The sequence below is a fragment of the Perca flavescens genome, chromosome 15 (genome assembly GCF_004354835.1).
Source record: "Perca flavescens isolate YP-PL-M2 chromosome 15, PFLA_1.0, whole genome shotgun sequence".
Classification (NCBI taxonomy): domain Eukaryota; kingdom Metazoa; phylum Chordata; class Actinopteri; order Perciformes; family Percidae; genus Perca; species Perca flavescens.
Window position 1 is genome coordinate 30037018 of NC_041345.1, and position 10300 is coordinate 30047317.

General features: G+C 39.4%; 1 long non-coding RNA gene across 2 annotated transcripts; it reads left to right on the forward strand.

Annotated features, from left to right (window-relative positions):
• Positions 1 to 6261: 6261 nt before the first annotated feature.
• Positions 6262 to 9349, forward strand: LOC114568881 (uncharacterized). Of its 2 annotated transcripts, XR_003694354.1 has the most exons (4): positions 6264 to 6347; positions 6434 to 6463; positions 8361 to 8431; positions 8981 to 9349. It is a non-coding gene; the product is annotated as an uncharacterized LOC114568881 (long non-coding RNA). The 2 variants fall into 2 exon arrangements; XR_003694355.1 differs by lacking the exon at positions 6434 to 6463 and having other exon boundaries at positions 6262 to 6347.
• The last annotated feature ends 951 nt before the right edge of the window (positions 9350 to 10300 follow it).

Consider the following 10300-nt stretch of genomic DNA (forward strand, 5'->3'; position numbering starts at 1 on the left):
ACAGCTGGATATAGGTTGGATAGGAGAAATTTACAGGCTAACATAAATGCTAATGAGAGTCCCAAACAATTTCAAGTTAAAAAGGACTAAACAATGCATTCCATCAATTCCAAATATGTCTAATTTCCATGTATTTTGTTTATTCAACATACATTATAAATTCTAAACTAAACTATTCTAAATTAAAACTAGAATTACCGCCTCGTGGTTGTATTACATCCATGTCCGTCCAGACTCATATAATATATAAAAGTTTCATAAAAATCCGTTTTTCAAGAGTGATCTGGCCAAGAGGGCAAAATAAACATAAACAAAACAGACAAAACAGCCACACACTACAAATGAGTGAGCACAATATACAATTAAAATGTGATAAAAAATAGAAAACAGTTATAACGCATAGCTTTAAATATAAGGTAAAAAAATCTGTGTAAGACAAAAGGATTTTGAATTAGCAAAATCTACAGTTAGTTAGATAACAATGTAATGTAAGTCAGGCATCAGTGAGATGGATCAGGGATTAAACAGTCAGTTGTAAGTCAGACACAGTTCTCAGTTCTGCCACAAAAAAGGACCTAAGAGCTGCTCAATGAGCAAAGGACCTCCTACATGGCTGCCATTGAGGACACGGGTGAGGTAACACCAGCTGAATTGTGGAACAGTTTTACCTCATCTACTCTGGATCAACAGAACAGTACAGTACATTTCCAGGATAATTGCCTGACATTTGGCACATGGCATATGCTTCGGGAAACAACAACAAACTTGGAGCTACCAAGCTACATGCTGAAAATGGCCAAAGAAAATTTGGATTGTGCAACAAGGCAGGCCTGCTTGGTTCTTTCTGTGAATGATTGTAAAGACTTTTACTCTCCCACCTGGGAAGTTTTGGAACTGATTGGTGGGATTGCTGTGGACAAAGTACACACGGCGATACACTGGTAAGAGCAAATTACTTTTAACCATGTATCCAGATAATAGAAATAGCTCACGTTACTGTATTGTTTGAACAGTAAACTTAATTTAATATTGTATGTGACGTTTTCTTTTGCAGGGTGCAAATGTACCACCAAACAAGTTCCTTTCCGGAGCATAGCGCCACCCAAGTCGATTGTGATTGGTTTAAAGAAATGCAAAAAAAAACAGAGTGCTTTTTTTTCTCCTATCCCAGAATGCATCTGAGGTGTAGCCAGACCTTACTCCACAGCGCTGTGGCAACAATGCAAGACGAGATCTCATCCAACACACAAACGTTTGTGTACGCTGTGCAAGATAGAGTGAGAACTGGCTTGGTCGGCTGAATCAGTTGCGTCTTTTGCAGCTGTTAGAGAATGTCTGAAAAGCAAGTGACTAACAGACAGCCCATCAATCAACCTGTGTGTGTACGCTAGTGTGTCCTGTACACAAATGCATGAGCAGTATGGTTAGGAGGTCACTGCACAAAGTCATCTATCTGTCTTCCAACTAATCACACTAAACACTGATAGGGACAGAGAGGAGGCAGAGCAAGTCACTGATGGAACGACAGGAGGCACAAAACAGAAGAGGATCATGAAAGTGTATTTGTGTTCTGCTGACCAGTGTGTCCAAGCTAATGCTTGTTTAATTAGGCTAAAGTTTAATTAAAATCATATCTGAGTCAGACTAGTACTGGGCAAGATGTTTAATTGCATATTTAGTTTATAAATACTACACTATGTCTATGTCATTGCCCAAGTGTGTAATATAACATTCCTTATGTTTACAACAGATGTGTTTCCATACTTGGATGCACACAATTCCTAGTAACAGGGATTATTTAAAGAATTTAAAAATAACAATTCTGGTTTATATAATATTTCAGCTTCATTCTAAAATGAAATAATCCTCACCCAGACAATTTTAATTAAATTATAAACCCCTGGACTTTAAAAACACTTAATGCTGTTCAAGATATTTGATAGAAGAATGCCATTTTATTTTATCATTCAACTGACTGAATATTTTGTCACCCAGATGGTTAGAAAAGATTTGAGGATTCTGCAAATATGTCAAACAGTGGCAAATGGCAACATCGCTGGTTAATTATCTTTTACAGAAACAGATGACCACCTCAATCCCAAATACATGCTAATAGGCCTACATGAGAGGCACAAACTGGCTACTGAAATGCATGCCATCTCTAATCCTACAGCATGCATGTGTATGAAAGGGAGGTTACATTTGAGCTGCCCTGTCCTCTCATTCCAAGTTAAATTACGTAAAAATCATATAATTTCCACATTGCATAGATGTGTTCCAGAAAACCGACAACACTGAACGCAACATTGGGATGTGTGCTTCCATGCTCTGTAATAGCTTCGTTATAGCCTCGATACTGAATACAAACGTTCACACCCAGTCTGTATATTATAGCCGGGACCGCAAATATCCGAAAGACCCTGAAGCCATGGTATATTAACCTGACTCCGCGAGTGGAAAACTCTGGAGCTCGCGAGATCAGGATGGTCTCACGAGGCTAATGGTATATTGCACCTTCTAATCTTCCTAGTATATTCCCCCAGTGCATTGACTGAAGATCATTTTCTTCAACATTATCGAGCTTGGTGATGTTTCCTCTTTCACATTCTCTCTGTAATGTTCATGTAGCCTCGGTGATGATATCTATCTGGTATCCTTCTAATATTCATTACAGCGTCACTGCTGAGCCTCCCCCCGACAGCATCCACCGCTGCGCAACCAAAACATCCGACCCGCTCGTAAAAACTAACCCGTGTTTTTACCGGTAAACGAGGCTTTCCGCAAATAGAGCCATACATACAAGGTACGTGCAGTTATAGCGGCAGGCACAACATATTGGGAAGTTGGGAGAAGGACAAATACGACGGTGGAGCCGGTTTACTTACATCTCTGTAGAAAAGACATGAAGATGACGGTGCTGATGCATGGTGCTGAGGAGGGTCGACATGACTCGAGTCTGACATCAGCTGTGTGTGTGTGTGTGTGTGTGTGTGTGTGTGTGTGTGTGTGTGTGTGTGTGTGTGTGTGTTCCTCCCCCTTATGACCGTCAACGAGAAGGGAAGGTTCAGAGAATAACTTACAACAGAGGAAAAGCAGCAACATTACATTTACATTTTTTTCTGAACCTTCATTAAAAGGATATTCTATATTCATATTTACAGGGTAATATATATATATTTTTAAATTATAGTCAACATGCACTATTGGTAGGTTAGTTAATCTGTTCTCGTATACTGTATATTGCAAAGAAAAATGTATTTACATATAAAGAGGAAAATGTCTGATAGGTACACAAATCATCTGTTTTGCTCCGAGGCTACATCAATATCCATTCCTGAAATAATTTGATCTAATATGGATCAATTTTCTATTATTTATCTTAGCCAGTCTGAAAGAGACAACCCAGCCTTAAGTATATAATTCCACAATTTACCTCATGGCTTTAGTTATTTGGGAATATTTGGGACCTCTCCATCTCCTTAATTGGCCAAATTAATATCAAGATAAATATTATTTTCTTTATCTTCCAGGCTTTTCCTTTGCCTACCTGTCTAACCTGACTACCTGTTTTTGGTGGCCGGAGAGGTAGGAGGAGGTAAAGGACTCGTGAGGTCCTTTCAATCTATGGTGAGGTTATAGCTTATGTGGACCAAGGCACAAATAAACAAATAAAAAGAGCAGGAAACAAAACACCCTGTGTGTGTGCGTGCCATGTGTGTGTTATTTAGATTACTGTGTGTGTGTGTGTGTGTGTTTGTGTGTGTGTGTGTGATCTACAATTTAATGGGTTATTGTTTGGCCAGCTGCAACATGTATGACAAGGGGGTGTGCTTCCTTTATGGATTGTTTATTGTTTTTGTGAGATGGTGATCCAGGCGGGGACGGAGTATTCAAAGAGGGGTCTGATGTATGATCATGATGACTGTAGTGGGTGAAGCACCATGTTTTCCACAGAGGGCTTTGAGGTGGTTCAGTCTGTTGTTTGCTCTTTGTTCCAGGTTATTGATGTGTTTTGTCCAGGTCATGTTGTTTTGAAATGTTACACCGAGAATGCTTCTTTGCTGATATTGGTTTTCTGGTTTAGTGACAGGTTGGTGTTATGCTGCAGATGTGGGTTCTTGGTGAAGAGGACACATTGAGTCTTGGCAGGGTTGAGTTTGATTCTCCACGTTTGACCAGGTTTCTATTTCTCTGATGCATGTATGAAGTTTCTTGGCTGCTAGGCGTGGGTGTTTGGAGCTGGACCAGTAGCAGAGGTTGTCTGCAAACTGTGAGACTTTGGCTATAGTGGCTGGGGGGTAGTAGATATCTGAGATGTATATGAGAAATAGAAGTGGGCTCAGAACTGCACCCTGTGGAACTCCTGCTTGTGGGGTGGAAGGTGAAGGAAGGTTTCTGTGGATGTCTTCTGATAGTCTGAGAATCTGTCTGTGGTGAATCTTCCCTTCCTGAAACCAGCTTGGAGTAATCATAGGAGACCCATTATTCAATGTGATTGGTGAGACGTGAGGTGAGTATTCTTTCAAATAGTTTTCCTACGTGGCTGAGACGGCTTATGGGGCGCTAACTTCTGGTATTGTGTGGCTCTTTTCCGGGTTTGTGAATCATAGTGACTATGGCAACTTTCCATGATGAGAGGAATTGTCCAGTGGTGAGGCAAGTGGAGAAGAGCTGTCTGAGGTGCTGAGAGTAGGTGGCTGTTGCATGTTTTATGAGTGTGGTGTAGGGCTGTAGCGATACACTAATCTCACGATACGATACGATATACACGATATTCAGCTCACGATACGATATATATCACAATATTCAGCCAACGATACGATTCGATGCGATTCGATATATTTCGATACACTTACATCATTTTCTGAAAGATTTAAAGGGGACCGAGTGATTTCGGTGACATCTTGTGTGTTCCATTTACTTGGATTTAATTAATTGAACTAAAAACATCAATTACACAATATATGTCTCTGACTGGACAGAGAGTCTACAGCAGGGATCATCAACTACATTTTTTTCAGAATTTTTCTAAGCACTCTGGCGGCCGGACTTTCAAATAAAGAAAATAAAATGAATTTATACCTAATACGCCTATTCTTGTTCGAAATTTTCACTTTCTTACTGAATTAATGCTACTATTTTTTAACATGTATTAGTGTGAGCAAACTCCTAAAAAACATGGAAACTCGATAATGATAACTCTTTAACTAGAAATAGATCTCAGACTAGGAGGCAGTTCACTGAGGAGTGATGGTTAAAGTCTGTGATTATGGAAACATTATTGTAGTATGCAGCATCCTGATTGGTGGAAAATGTTTGCAGAAAGAAAGGCTGTTGTCAGGTAAACATGTCACTGTCAAAGACGCTGAAGCGAAAAGTTGAAGTGGAAAAGCCAAAAGCCCAGCTTTAATGATGAATGACTGATAAGCAGGCTATATGCACTCGTCAAGTATGCCTCATTTGCAATGAAACGATGTTGTTGCCAAATAATACAACCATCATCATCATCATCACTCTAACATAACCATCGCGTCATTCACGTGCATATTAAGTAGCTCCAGATTGTCCGCTCTAGCGGAGAGTTTGGTTTGTTCAGCCAGCAGTGAGGTTTACAAGAATTTGTCAAAATTTCCAGATTCCCGTCAACCTAAGATAAACAGTTAGACTACAAACCGACAGCTTTTGTTTTAGCTTGTTTGTAAAAAATCGCTATATGCAGAGTAGAGCTGTGTTTGCGTAAAACAGCGCCGTGGACTGAGCAGATTGAAATATCGCTTTCTACATGTTTATGCCGGTCTACACAGGTGAGTGCATTGATAAGTATTGACTTTCTACTCACGAAGGTTTAATTGTAGCCTATTTACAGAAAAGAGACCAGCGTGAGTTCATCTGCCCCAGCGGCCGTTGGTAACTCTGTATCGTTCCCAGTCAGGTGCTGCGTGTTTTAACCTTTAACACACACACATCTCGGCTCAGCTGTGTGTGTGTTTTAACGCACACACATCTCGGCTCAGCTGTGTGTGTTTTAACACACACCATCTCGGCTCAGCCGTAGGCCTATGTGTGGAGCTCGGGCATCGCTGTAGGTTACAGAATCCCGGCATGTGAATAGAGATGTAAATACAGGTGGCTGGGTTTTTGCTCTAAATGCTTGAAATGATAAATAACAGAACACATTTTTTCCTCTTTACATTTTGTGAATTCATGATTATTCTGGGGGCCAGACTAAAAGCTTTGGCGGCGGGCGCCAGTTGACGTTGGCTGCTCTACAGCGACACTAGCGGCTGGCTGACCTGTCTTGGTTGAGTTTTCTGTAGAAAGTGTTCCATGTTTTCTGTCGGTGGAGGGTGAGTTGAGGTTTAATAGTGCTATGCAGTCTGTTTAGTTCCGTTTTAATGTGGCGTGATCTGAACATGATGTATTCTCTTCACAGCTTTCTTTTGTGTTTGATGAGTCGGAGGAGGTGAGCCGGTAATGTCTGTGTCGGAGATTTGGCAGAATGTTGGGTTATGGTTTCCTCTCTGGTTTGGGGGAGAATTAGGCTTAGAAGTTATGCTTGTTGGTCTAGGTGTTGAGGGGTGGTGATGAGAGTCATATTCTTCACTTTGTCTTCGATGTTTAGTCTGTATTTTTCCCATTCTGCTGTTTTGTAGTTGAAACTTTTCTTGGTGAACTGTAACGGGTACCGGCTTGGCACTCGTTATTGAGATAATCCTGTAACAGCAGGGAAAAATACACAAAAAGAAGTGAGACAGGACGACGTTTTGTTCTTTATCCATTCAACTGGATTATGTTTATTTCTCACACTCTTCTTTCTGTTATATTATTTTTGCATAAATGAAATGGTCAAAACCAGATATAGCTCTTACATGTCTTAACAAGATAATGTAGCGGTACATAGACCTCTGTTACATTACTACAAAACATACTCATTCCTCATTGACACAAATAAAATCCTTTTCTACACAAAACATATCATCTATGTCTATCTTTTGTATATTATACCTACATTGAGATTACTAATGTACTATACAGTACAGTAACACACCGACCTTCTGTCTAATGTGAATACTTTCACCATTTCTCTTAGTATTTATTACTAATTATAACAGAAGAGACTGAGTTCACATCTGAGATCGATCAACACATTTCAATAGTAAAACATTTACCTATTAACTGCCTAACATAGAGTAACTCCGTGACCCAAATACATGAGCAAGAAAACCTGGTAAATCCGTATTGAAACGGCACTGGCGGGAACGACTAAACAGCAATGCTACACGAACAATAGGCTAACCGGTTAGCTCAAGCTACTGTAGACGGATCAAGAATAGCAGTGATTAGCTTGGTAAACAACTATAACCATTCCGCTGCAATAATGAGCCACTGACAGATAAAACCCAGTAGACAATAATAGCATGTAGCTAAACCGGGAAAATAACAAGTAGAAATGATGCCATTACGGGACATGCAAGGTTACCGTTACTTCAGTTAAAGTTCATTTTTAACTTAATCTTGCTTATGACTAGGATCATCTCATACATGTCTGTATTGTTTTATGTGGTGGAAACTAACCTGTAACAGCAGGAAAAAGTACAGAGAAACAAGTGAGACAGGACTACGTGTTGTTCTTTCTCCATTCAACTGGATTATTCATGTAGGGCCCTCACAAAGTGTACCAGATGCTGTGGAAAGCTACTACTGCCACCTACTGGTGCAATATGGATTAGCATGTCCTTATTTTTCTCATTACTTTTAAATTACTAACCTAAATTAAGGTACCCAAAAATATGAAAATCCATCTTCAAAGCAAAACAATAAACTCTTAAAAAAACAAATATACCTTTGTATTACAAAACCTTTTTTGTGCGTATCACAGTGGCTTGTAGCTGGAGGGAGAATGTAGTGAGAACAGGTAGGTGGTCGCTGGAGAAGTGGTTGGTGGTGGAAAACTTGTGGAGTTTAGTAGCAAGGTCAGGGTAACATATAATGAGGTCCAGGATATCTCTATTGCCAGTTTGTGGAGATTATGGGGTGGCTGTGGCTCAGTGGTAGCCTGCCAATCGGAAGGTTGGTGGTTTGATCCCTGGCCCTGCAGTCCCATGTCGAAGTGTCCTTGGGTGAGTGTAAATTTGCGTGAATGTTTATCTGATGAGCAGGTGGCACCTTGTATGGCAGCCTCGTCCACAGTGAATGGTTTCTGTACTATGTAAAAGCGCTTTGAGTAGTCATTATATAAATAACAGTCCATTTACAGTCCAGTCCATATGTAGCTGGATGAATTTGTGTTGATGATTGATAAGTGGGTGTCGGTGATAATCTGTTTGAGTACTCTGACGCTTGTTTTTGTTTTATTACAGATATCAAGATGTTTGCCGTTGAAATCTCCCATGATGAGGGTGTGGCTGGAGGTGGATACAGCTTGAAACAGGTCTGCAGAGGGTTTTATTTCAGGGGGACAGTAGATGCTGACTGTGATGGAGTGATGCAAGTGGGTTTTCGTTTTTAATGCAACATATTTGTTTCCAGTGATGTGATGTGAGACCGAAATCCATTTCACTGTACTCGATTTTTCTTCTTAATAGATGGAAACTCCTCCATGTCCTGTCTGTTGCTCTTTTCTGATGATGTTGTATCTGAGAATATTGATCCGTGATTTGTTTGTTAAAAGTGTTTCGTTTATGGAAGCTACAGAGATTTTCTTGTCATTTAGCAGTTGAATTAGTTCTTCTTTGTTTCCTCTTATTCCTCTGATATTTATGTGTAAAAAGGTGCAGAGTGCGTTGGTGAAGATTAAAGGGAATAAAAAGGCAGATGTTGTGTTCTTGGTGTGAATGGTTCATGAACTGTAGTGTGTGTGTGTGTGTGTGTGTGTGTGTGTGTGTGTGTGTGTGTGTGTGTGTGTGTGTGTGTGTGTGTGTGTGTGTTGTTTTCTGATGCTTTTAATGACTTTTTCAAATGTTGTGTCGTCCATGGCCAGTTTTCTGAGGTCGTCTCGCAGGTGGACAAGATGGGTGCTGTCGCTGGAATTCTGGGTCAAGGTGTTTTTCAGACTGACACATCAGAAGAAAATTAACGTTGTTTGAGACCTGTTTCTGTCTCAGGACCAAACTCTCACAAGATCTTGCAACACGGATAAGCTAACGTCAGCTAATGTATGTCAATGCCCTAACAAAACTAATCTCCTAAGATGCTAAATATGTCTGCTGAAAGTGCAGTGTATGTTACCCTAGATTACCTTCAGCCTTTGAAAGTAAAAACCTGCCTCTTAATGATAGATCTCTTAAAAGCCATTGATTCAATTTTCTTTTTGTTTTTTCAATAATATGATTAAAATGAATTTAACATCTCTGGGAGTCATTCTTATCAATACCTAAATAGATTACATAATTCTTTACTAGAAGGTTCACCACTAAGTCAGCATTACAATCTTTTATACAGTAGCTAACAGTTGACATTTATTTAGATTCAAACAAAGACCAGAGGCCCTAGAAAACAATTCTATAATACTAATAGCTGGAGGAACTTGTGAGCTATCCTTCAAAAACAATGTTGTATCATCAGCCAGCTGACTGATAATAATAGTTTTGTCAGCAATAGAGATACCCTCTAGATTGCTTGATTTAAGATAAGTACACAGAAGTTGGGCTGCAAGTAAGAAAAGATACGGTGATATAGGGCAAGTGATCAAATCTAGGAGACGATCCATGTTTAAGCTTAATAGAACAATTAGCATTGTTGTAAAGTTCTGATGGCAAAATAATTCACCAAATCCAAATCTCCTAAGTGAATGAACAAGAAAATTGTGCTCCACAGTGTCAAAAGCTTTAAAGAAGTCAAGGAAAAAGGTTTTCTGAAATTAAATGTGAGTAATCAAGTATATCTAAAACCAACCTAATATTGCCTGTTAGGCATGAACCCTGATTGTGCTTCGTCAATAATTGATGCAAGTAGTATTTTAATTCTTTTAGCAAAGATAAGGGCTAATATTTTGTAATCATTATTTAATAATCAAAAAGGGTGCCACAAAGTACATCTTTATGAGGTTTTGGAATGAGTGTTATTAACCCTGAGAAGACATTACCTCCAAGGTAATGTATTGGCTAAAATACTTTCATTGAACACTTGTTGTAAAAACGAAACTAACTGCAAAGAAAATGACTTGTAAAACTCAGATGTTAACCTGTCAGTACCAGGCGATTTATTGTCTTTAAGAAGTCCTATGCAATTACTGACCTCTGCTAGGGACAAAGGAAGATCACAAATATCTCTATCTGACTCATTAAGTTGGAAGATATCG